Below are 11,092 nucleotides of genomic sequence, written 5' to 3'. Positions count from 1 at the left end.
TTGAAGGGAGGTCGAAAGAGATCGAAGGAGGTCGTCTTCACTCTCCACTATTCGGTATCCAATTTTCCCGAAGTTAGTTGTAGCTAGTCTAAGCTGGTCTTCAACAGTCGAAGGAGGTCTTCAACATGTCATTTTTTCAAACTATTTTAAACGCCAATTGGGTCGCCCAAGTGGGACAGCCCCTTAATGATTACTGTGGCGACAGGATTCCCATGCTCACCACCAAAGATCCTAGTCCCTCCCTCTAAGATCTTTGCTCACCACCGTGTTGTTGCAGTGGTGCTATCCCTCTCACGGCCACCTGATGGCGGGGGGGTCCAGCGATTCCACCAGTAACCATCGGGCGGGGCTGTGGTCCCGTGATGCCACTAGTGACCGCCAGGTGGCGCTGCGGTCCCGCGATGCCACCAGTGACCACCGGGGGGCGCTGCGGTCCCGCGATGCCACCAGTGACCACCGGGTGGCGTTGCGGTCCCACGATGCCACCAGTGACCGCCGGGCGGCGCTGCGGTCCCGCGATGCCACTAGTGACCGCCGGGTGTCGCTGCGGTCCCGCGATGCCATCAGTAACGGCCAGGCGGCGATCCCACCAGTAACCACCGGGTGGCGCTGCGGCCCGTCTCTCCCGGTCCTCCGTTGCTCGGGTAACGGTCGCATGGCGGCGCCGCCGTCTCCAGGTGAGTGGCCGCGGCCCCGCGCAGTTTACGCCGAGCGGGTGCGGGTTTTGGGCGGAACGATTAGTGGAGAAAGCCAACATTAATTTGTCAGTGGGATTACGATTGAAGGCCATGGGGCTGCGGATAACAGCGGCGCCCGGTAATCCGGCTCGGGAACTGGGGCTGCGCAGCCCTCGTGAGCCCCTTTGGGGAGCCCGGGTTCGGGTGGGTGGGGGAGGAGCGGACGCGGCGTCGCCCCGGGAAAGGGCCCGTTCATTCCCGGACTCCACCGCCGCCGCCGGGCGCTACGGCTGCAACTGCGCCCCTCCGCCAGCAGGGGGCGCGTCGGCGCGATCCCGGTAGGAGCCTCGGCGAGGGGCGGGGCTACGTACTGGAGCGCCCCCTGGTGCCGGAGCCGGGCCCCTGCAGGGAACCGCTGGTCTCATAGAAACATAGGTGGGGTGCAGGAGTAGGCCATTCGGCCCTTCGAGCCTGCACCGCCATTCAATATGATCATGGCTGATCATCCAACTCAGTATCCTGTACCTGCCTTCTCTCCATACCCCCGGATCCCTTTAGCCACAGCTAACTCCCTCTTAAATATAGCCAATGCTACGCCTCAACTACCCTCTGTGCGCCCAGAGATTCCGCCACTCTCTGGGGGAAAAAAGTTCGGCTCATCTCGGTTTTAAAGCCCTTTATCATTAAGCTGTGCGGTCCTGGACTTCCCTAACTGGAGCGCCCCCTGGTGCCGGAGCCGGGCCCCTGCAGGGAACCGCTGGTCTCCGCGCGGCATTGAGACCACAGGACAGATGTTATATGGGACTTGAGTCATAGTGAATTAAATCTGAGTCAATGAGGTAGCAAGCTCTTTCCATGTTACTTAAGTCTCTAATAGTAGATATCCATCTTTTGGAATTTCTCCTTTACCTCCATATGTACTTTTGTACTTTTATGTATAGACCAGAACTAGACACAGTATTTAATCCTAACCATGGGACATAGGAGCAGAATTAGGCCATTCAGCCCATCAGGTCTGCTCCTCCATTCGAACGTGGCTGATCTATTTTTCCTTCGCAACCCCATTTTCCTGCCTTCTCCATGTAATCTTTGGCATCCTTACTAATCAAGGACCTATCAATCTCTGCTTTAAAAATACCCAATGACTTGGCCACTGGCTTCTGTGGCAATGAATTCCACAGATTCATCACCCTCTGGCAAAATAAATTCCTTTCAAACTCCATTTTAAATGTGCATCCTTTTATTCTGCGGCTGTGCCCTCCACATTCACTCATTTTGCTCAAACCCCATAATCAGAGCATTGAAGAGTACAGCACAGGAACAGGCCCTTCAGCCCACTATGTCTGTGCTGAACATATTTCCATCTCACCTCATCTGTCAATACTTGATCTACATCTCTCCATTCACTGCATATCCATGTTATCATTTGAACACCTCTCTTTTGACATCTCAGTCAAGTGTCTATTCCAAGTGAAGCTACTTTAATTTTTGTGCACGCTGGCATTAATCATTTGCTTTAGTCCCAGTCCTGCGTGGAATGAATACCATCGAAGGAAAATGAATAAAACGGATTTTTAAAATAGAAAGTGCTGGAGGAACACAGTGGGTCAGGCAGCATCTGTGGAAGGAATATACAGATGGTGTTTTGGGTTGGCACCCATCAAACCTATTCCTCCCTCTACTCCCTGTGCCCCACCCATTATCCAGCCACCATTTCCACCTCCCTGCATCCCCTTCCACCTCCATAGTGTTTGGGCCAAAGACACATAATTTATTTATTTGCCTCTGTACTCCACAAATTGAGAATAGAAAAAAAATCACATACGGTTAAAGTGCACATTGTCAGATTTTATTAAAGGGTATTTTTTACACATTTTGGTTTCACCATGTAGAAATTACAGCTGTGTTTATACGTCCCCTCCCCCACCCCCACATTTCAGGGCACCATAATGTTTGGGACACATGGCTTCACAGGCGTTTGTAATTGCTCAGGTGTGTTTAATTGCCTGCTTAATGCAGACCAGACAGCTCTCAGCACATAGTCTTTCCTCCAGTCTTTCCATCACCTTTGAAAACTTTTATGGTTGTTTATCAACATGAGGACCAAAGTTGTGCCAATGAAAGTCAAATAAGCCATTATGAGACTGAGAAACAAGATATCAGTCAAACCTTAGGCTTACCAAAATCAGCTGTTTGGAACACCATTAAGAAGAAGAGAACACTGGTGAGCTTAATAATTGCAAAGGGATTGGCAGGCCAAGGAAGACCTCCAAGCTGATGACAGACGAATTCTCTCTATAATAAAGAAAAATCCCCAAACACCTATCCGACATATCAGAAAAAACTCTTCAGAAATCAGGTGTGGATTTGTCAATGACCACTGCCCGCAGAAGACTTCATGAACAGAAATACAGAGGCTACACGGCAAGATGCAAACCACTGGTTCGCTGCAAAAATAGGATGGCTGGCTTATAGTTTGCCAAGAAGTACTTAAAAGAGCAACCACAGTTCTGGAAAAAGGTCTGGTGGATAGTTCAGACAAAGATTAACTTATAGCAGAATGATGGCAAGAGCAAAGTATGGAGGACAGAAGGAACTGCCCAAGATCCAAAGCATACACCTCATCTGTGAAACATGATGGTGGGGGTGTTATGGCCTGGGCATGTATGGCTGCTGAAGGTACTGGCTCACTTATCTTCATTGATGATACAACTGCTGATGGTAGTAGCATAATAAATTCTGAAGTGTATAGACACATCCTATCTGCTCACGTTCAAACAAATGCCTTAAAACTAATTGGCCGGCGGTTCATTCTGCAGCAAGACAATGATCCCAAACATACTGCTAAAGCAACAAAGGAGTTTTTCGAAGCTAAAAAATGGTCAATTATTCAGTGGCCAAGTCAATCACCCCTATCTGAACCCAATTGAGCATGCCTTTTATATGCTGAGGAGAAAACTGAAGGGCACTAGCCCCCAAAACAAGCATAAGCTAAAGATGGCTGTAATACAGGCCTGGCAGAGCATCACCAGAGAAGACACACAGCAACTGGTGATGTCCATGAATCGCAGAGATTAAGCAGTCATTAAGCAGCAAAGGATATGCAACAAAATACTAATCATGACTACTTTCATTTACATGACATTGCTGTGTCCCAAACATTATGGTGCCCTGAAATGGAGGGACTATGTATAAACACTGTTGTAATTTCTACATGGTGAAACCAAATTGTATAAAAATGGCTTTTAATAAAATCTGACAATGTGCACTTTAACCACATGTGATTTTTTTTTCTATTGCAAATCTTAAATTGTGGAGTACAGTGGTAAATAAATAAATGATGGGTCTTTGTCCCTTTGTTTAGCTTCAAAATTTACCCTTCATCTTACGTCTTTTTGTCTCGTTTTTTAATGTCTAGCCTTTGTCCACCCATCTACCGATAAATAAATCCCTCACCTGTATCCATCTATCACTTGTGTAGGAAAGAACTGCAAATGCTGATTTAAATCAAAGGTAGACACAAACTGCTGGAGTAACTCAGCGGGTCAGGCAGCATCTCTGGAGAAGGAATGGGTGACGTTTCGGGTTGAGACCCTTCTTCAAACTGATGAAGGGTCTGAAGCAGGGTCTCGACCCGAAACGTCATCCATTCCTTTTCGCCAGACATGATGCCTGACCCGCTCAGTTACTCCAGCATTTTGTGTCTACCTTCCATCTATCACTTACAGGGCTTTATCTCACTGCACATCTTTCAGCTTTCTCCTGCCTACCACTATTAGCCTGAAGCACGCTCCTGTCCCGAACCGTCGAATGTCCACTTCTTCCCGAGGTGCTGCCTGATCCACTGAGTCATTCCAGTAGGTTTTTTGTTCCAGATTCCAGCATCTGCTGCTCTTGTGTCTCCAAACAGATTTGTACATATGTTTGATCTTTCATTTAAGAAAACCGGAATCTGGATTGTTGGTGACAATAGGGGAAGACACAAAAGGAAAATAATACAAGAACATTACTACTGACTGAATCCCGATGGTGCACCTGCAGCTTGGAGGAAATGTAGCAATAGATGCAAGCCAAGAGAGAAACTTGTCTGACGGATTTCTCTACATATCAGAGGTATACGATTGAATGGACTGGGGAAATACCTGCCAAACAGGTACCTCCTTGTGAACTTGTACAATCTACATTCCTAATTCGACAACCACCAATGACTTTCCAGCAAAACTGTCCAAAATAGTCACCATTTGTAACCTACTGGAAGGAATTGCCTCTGTTGAAAACCTGAGAGAAATTATACAGAGCGGATATCTTCCATTGAATAGAATGTTTCTGAATGAGTAAGGGATATTCTAATCGTAACAGACCTTGTGTTTCCTGGTAACATGTCCAAGGGACACACAATAGCAAACTAACTCTTAGCAACTGCTCAGAAACTGCCGAAACAAGAAGTTGCTCGTGCTATACTTCTCTATGGCTTTACGTTACTCTTAAGTAATTTTACGATTCCTTTTTACTGACAAGAACAGTATACATACAGTCATACAGCGCCACGTGCCCACATGGTGGTTTCAGGGTCTGTTACAGATCTCCTTTGTGGCATCTATTCCCTTCATCCATGTCCACAGGAAGATGGCAGCTGCAGACTCCCTCTCAACCACTTTTTGTTACAAGCAGCACGGTAAGATGTTCTGTTTTTTTCAGCAATTCATATAGTGCATCTGTTGGCCATGGGCTATCGTGAGGTGTCAGAATATCGATCAAAGTTACAGGTAAAGTTAGATGAGTAGGATATGAGCTCAGGTGAAGTGGTTGTTTTTAATATCTTCATCTTTGTGTTCATATCCCTCCTTTGCCCAAATTTATTTCTCCCGAGACCTTTCCAACTTAAACTTTCTGTGCTTGTTAATAACCTCAATGCATTACCATTAACAACGTTCTTCTGCCCTCAGAGTTAGAGTTATGCAGCACAGAAACAGGCCCTTTGGCCCACCATGTCTATGTTGACCATCATCCATCCATTTGCATTTAGGCATTTTTTTCTACTCATAGTCTTGTCAACTTCCCTCAGATGTACCCCCTCACGCACACACTGGGGGCAAACCTCAGAGGCTAATTAACCTACCGCCCAGCACTTTAGAATGTAGGATTAAACCGGACACCATGTGGTCACAGGGAGAACGTGCAAACTCCACACAGACAGCACTTGATGTAAGGATCGCACTTTGGTCTCTGGTGATGTGAAGCAGCCACTCTACCCGCAGTGACACTATGCTACTCTCAGGCCCTTACATCTCCCTATACTTTGCTGCTTGTGATTAAGGTTCTCCAAAAAAGCCCTTAAACCAAACTGTTGGTCATCAGGCATCTCCTTATGTGGCTCAATCAAAGTTGACAACATATTGCCATGTTAAAGGCATGAAGTAAATGCATCATAGTCCTTGTAACTTACTAGCAATGAGTCAGACAAATCAAACTGCCTAGAAGCAAGGAACTGCAAACGCTGGTTTACAAAAAAAAAAGACACAAGAGTGCTGGAGTTGTTCAGAGGGTCAGGCAGCATTCCTGGAGAACATGGATAGGTGACGTGTTGGGTCAGGATCCTTCTTCTGACCACTGGTGGAAAGTTGTGATTTGGTTTTGCTGCTGATTTCTTAAATCATTGTGTTTGTTTTTGCTGTGTGTCTCTTGGTTGGTGGTGTTCTGAGTTTGCTTGTTTTGTAGTTTATCAGATTAATCCAACATGTACACATTGCTGAAAATTATTACATTATAATATTTCCGTCCAAAATGTATTAAAATAATTGTTATCCAGATGTTAATGAATCCTCAATTCTTACCAGAGTTGGTTTGCTCGATTTCTTGCCATTCATATTCTGCCTGACCCTCTGTGGCAAATGTTGGATATATTCTGGTGTTTGGGTATTTGATTTTTTTAGAATCTACTTTATGCTTTACTCTACTCATGCCCCATTTCTAATTGCAGGGTGAGACTTTTGGAGTTGATCTACATTTGCTGATGTATCCAACAAGAAATAGTCATGATAGAACATTTGTAATTCCAGCTGGGCTCCCGTTTTAAATAGCAGAGGATAATTAAATAGCATTTTTGAACTAGAAATGATGTTGATTCTTCTATCAGGCAGAGCTTTTAATTATCTGTTTCATTGTGTCCAACAAAATATTGGGTGCTTGTGTTTGTACCTCCTACATAATTTGTTGGCAAGTGTGTTTTGTGTGAGGTGCATTTAGATAACGCTGCTTCATGTCAGGGGACATGACAGTTATGTTATTTGGCTGTGAGAAGAATATATTTGGGAATGTTTAAATTTAGCTGTCGGGGTATGAACAGGAAATAATGAAAGCACTCATGGATAAGGCAGATTTTATGGAAAGTAAAACAGAGTTAATGGTCCAGGTTGAAGGGCCTGAGGAAACTGGCGAAGTGAAAGAACAAGTGAGTTTTAAGTTGCAGACAAAGGGATGGGGGGTGAGGGGAGGGATGACGAGGACAATGGGAATAATTTTGATTGGGTTAGGTCAGGTTTGCCCGGGTACTAAGCTCTTTATAAAGCTGTCTGGTTTATTTATTAATGGGGGCAGTTGGGGAGAGAAGCAAACAAGCATGGAAAAGCTGTGGAATGCAGGTTAGAGCTATTGTAGGAAAGTAAAAGGCGAATGCTGGAAATATCCAGCATATTAGGGAGTGTCTGAGAAGAGAGGAAAACAGTTACTATTGTACTATTACAAATGGAAAACCTGTCTGGCTTTAAAGAAAATCAGTTACCTGAAACTGTTAAATTCACTATTGACCCCCAATGGTTGCATATGCACAAATGGAAAAAGGGGTGCTGTTCCTCGGGCTAATTTTAAGCCTTGCTTAAATAATTAACCCAATAATTTTAAGACATGCAGGAGGCCACAGACAGACAGATAGGTCTGATTGGGAATTGGATGGAGAATTAAAGTACAGAGACCAGAGGCACACAGTGATCCATGTGATCCCCACGGACTGAATGAAGGTGCTGCATAAAATGATCGCCCATTCTATATTTGGTTTCTCCATTGTGGATAAGATCACATCACGAGCACTGATGGCAATCACTATATTGGAAGTAATGCAAATGAATCACTGTTTTATTTTAAAGGACTGTTTTAGACTGCTCCATGATGTGAATGAAGAGGAAAAGGAATGGGTGGTGGATTTCGAGATTGCTCAAATTATTCAACAATCTTGATAAAATTGCACAATGAGGGCCTTGAAGGAAGAGTTCTCAGGCTACAGTCAGAAAGGACATGGAGGGGAAAGTAGAAATGAAGTTGTGAGATGCAAACCTCCAGATTAAAACAGATAAGAGGCTTGGTTGGAGACAAGGATTGAAAGATCAGTCCAGAGGTTTTACCTGAAGAAAATGTGAGATTAATTGAATTATTTGTGTTATAATCAATGCATTTATTGTGACTTGACATCAAGAATGCCAGCAAATTATTAGCAATGTTGAGTCTCGGATATAGTTCATCCTTGGGGTTGAAGTTGTGAGGCGTCTGTAAATCCAGATCCAATAGGGGTGTTTGTAAATGTACATTGGCTTTACTATACGAGTGGAAGTTTAACTTCGTACAGATACAGGATGTTGGTGAGGAGCTGATGAAAACAAAAATGGATTTCTGGGCATAACAGAGCGCTAGGACGTGACAGGGTGGCACGGTGCACAGTGGTAGTGTTGCTGTCTTACAGCGCCAGAGATCCGTGTTCAATCCTGCCTATGGGTACTGTCTGTACATAGTTTGTACGTACTCCCTGTGACCGGGTGGGTTTTCCCAGGTGCTCCGGTTTCCTCCCACACTCCAAAGGCGTGCAGGTTTGTAGATTAATTGGCTTCCGTAAAAATTGTAAATTGTCCCTAGTGTGCAGGATAGTGCTAGTGTGTGGGGTGTTTGCTGGTCGGCACGGACTCGGTGGTCCGAAGGGGCGGTTTCCGTGCTGTATCATTAAAATTTAAAAACTAAAACACAGGATGTGTTAAGAAAATAAGCAATGATGATAATGGATGTTATCCACAGGCACTATCGCCATAAATAGTCTGCCAACAATAAAGCTGCATGATTTAGTCCTTATTTGAACAAGATGTTAACATATTGACTGAAAGGTGTTATAATACATCAGATTACACTAAATAAAAAGAATGACACACAAATAGTTATAAAGTATGGCTCACAAACCCATTGTCCAGCAATCCAGGCATTTTTAGTGTTGAATGGGGAGGGAGAAAGCTGTATCGATTTTACTACATGATTGCCTTGGGCGAGAATTACTCATCTGCTCTTAAATTATCTTAACATTGTGGCCCTGATTTACCAGACAATGTTCGGCTCATTCTCCATCTCGGCTGAGTCACTGTCTGGACCTCTTAGGAATTCAAAGACTGTGATATCAAAATACCAGTTATAAAGAAGATGATCTCTCAATATCGGATCTCCTATTACCTGACTTTGGCAAAGGCAAATTCCTAACCTGGCATTTGAAGTTAAAAATATCTTCACTTTTGCCCATCTTTAATTTTTGTTTTGGAATAAGGAACATGTTGGATCTTCTTGCCCCACATTGCTCTCTGCCCAAAACGTTAATGTGAAGCCCACTGCGTTATTTGAACCTTTTAGTCACTAAAATATTCTGACATTCCTTTCATTTGAACATGAATGCAATGACTCTGGACATTTTTCACATGGAAACGTTCAATGAAACCTTTACTTTCGTTTTTGTGATTGCCTTAGATCATTTAAGGTTATCTGATTAATTAATATTGGATTTACATCAATGCAGAATATTTTAAAATAATTACATTTCTTGGCTTTAAACATGAGAAGTTTTAAAATGTTATCTCACCAATATTATGCATCAAACACAGGCATAGGAAATCCATAATTACTTTGTATGAAAAGATATATCTTAAAGATTCTTTAGCTTCTACTATCACGTAAATATGCATGTCTGAGTCAATTTAAAAATGTTTCAACCGGTTTATATATATACTAGTTACCACATTCAAGCATCATGCATCATGTGATGGTTGATGGACGTTACCAACAGATTGGTAGGAATCGTTGCTAATTTCTACAGGGATGGAAGTGATTATTCCTTCAAATGAAGTTTCACAGGGTTTAGTCTAAGTCACGATATAAACACTGTCTGAAAGCTTTCAATTGACTATTCTCTTCTTTCCCGAGGTTTGCTGGAATGTTCATTTAAACCATCCCCAACCCGTACTCCATATTGCTATCTAGGCAAAGTATTAATTAAAAAACCTGCTCAGATACCTGACCATTTGAATTACTAACATAATCTAAAAGCAGAAAACAACAGATGCTGGAAATCAAAAATAAAATTGAAAATCGTGGAAATATCTAGCAGTTCAGGCAGCTCTTGTGGAGTGGAATAGGGTTAATGTTGGAAGGAAAGGCTCTTCACTGAAAGATCAGCCTTGTTTCTTTCTCCACAGCATTAAAGTGCATCCAGCTATGGTTTAGAGAAACACAAGTGTGGGAAACATAAACTGTTTGGATGATTTGCTAGTTATGACAGTGATCGGGAGATGGCTGGCATGTTAAAAATGAATATTTTAGCATTTTAACACATATAGCACAACTAAAGATGGAATTCTTAAGAAGGTTGATGGATAAGCTGATTTAAAAGATTGGAATGAACCTTGAACATACAGAATGATCCTTAGTATTAGCAATTTAGAGACTGGAGAAAGAAAATGAAACTGCAAACTTAAATGTTTAAAGCACCTCAAGAATTCCTTTCCGCATCTTATGAATGTCATTCCATGAAGGGTTCAGATCAAATTTGTTTTGAGTGCTGGCTCAAAGCATTAGCTTGCTTACTAGAAACTTCATGTTGAGTGCACTCTAATTTACATTTTTATTTTTTATCTGAATAAACATAAATCTAGCATTGCATTAGTGAGCAAGAACAAAAACCTGCAGAATCCGCTGGGGGGTTGTGCACACGAGAGTGAGTGAAGATAACTGCAGTGCACAAATGGCTGTGTAGTTAGGAGTTTATTTTCATCAATGAGACATTCAGGAGAGGTAAGATTTTTTAACTTGGGAGTTGGCTACATGAGCAGGAATACATTATTAATAGAGTCAGGGAGGCAAATGCCCTCTGTCACCTTGATGGGAGCTGCCAGAAATAAGCATCTTGCAGCGAAGGGATTATTAATAGGATCTGGTATCTGAAGGAGGCCCTAATCCCTGCCATACTGATCACAGGCCTGCAATCCTCTGGGAATGTTAGCCCTGCTGTGGCAGCTGCTGATGGTGTGACAGGAATGCTAACTCCTATTAGTCTAATTATCCCACGTACATGAGCTGTTTGCCAGTTCCAACTGCGATTCACCACTTTCTTTGTGGTC

The 11,092-nt window shown here is 43.3% G+C and overlaps 1 long non-coding RNA gene across 1 annotated transcript; it reads left to right on the top strand.

The window, feature by feature from the left end:
* The first annotated feature begins 591 nt into the window (after positions 1-591).
* LOC129710783 (uncharacterized) lies at positions 592-6,792 on the top strand. Its single transcript, XR_008725730.1, has 3 exons — positions 592-677; positions 4,588-5,352; positions 6,658-6,792. It is a non-coding gene; the product is annotated as an uncharacterized LOC129710783 (long non-coding RNA).
* Positions 6,793-11,092: the final 4,300 nt, after the last annotated feature.

This window comes from Leucoraja erinacea, chromosome 28 (genome assembly GCF_028641065.1).
Source record: "Leucoraja erinacea ecotype New England chromosome 28, Leri_hhj_1, whole genome shotgun sequence".
NCBI lineage: Eukaryota > Metazoa > Chordata > Chondrichthyes > Rajiformes > Rajidae > Leucoraja > Leucoraja erinaceus.
The sequence above is the reverse complement of the archived record's forward strand: the minus strand, read 5'-3'. Positions and strand labels throughout refer to the sequence as shown.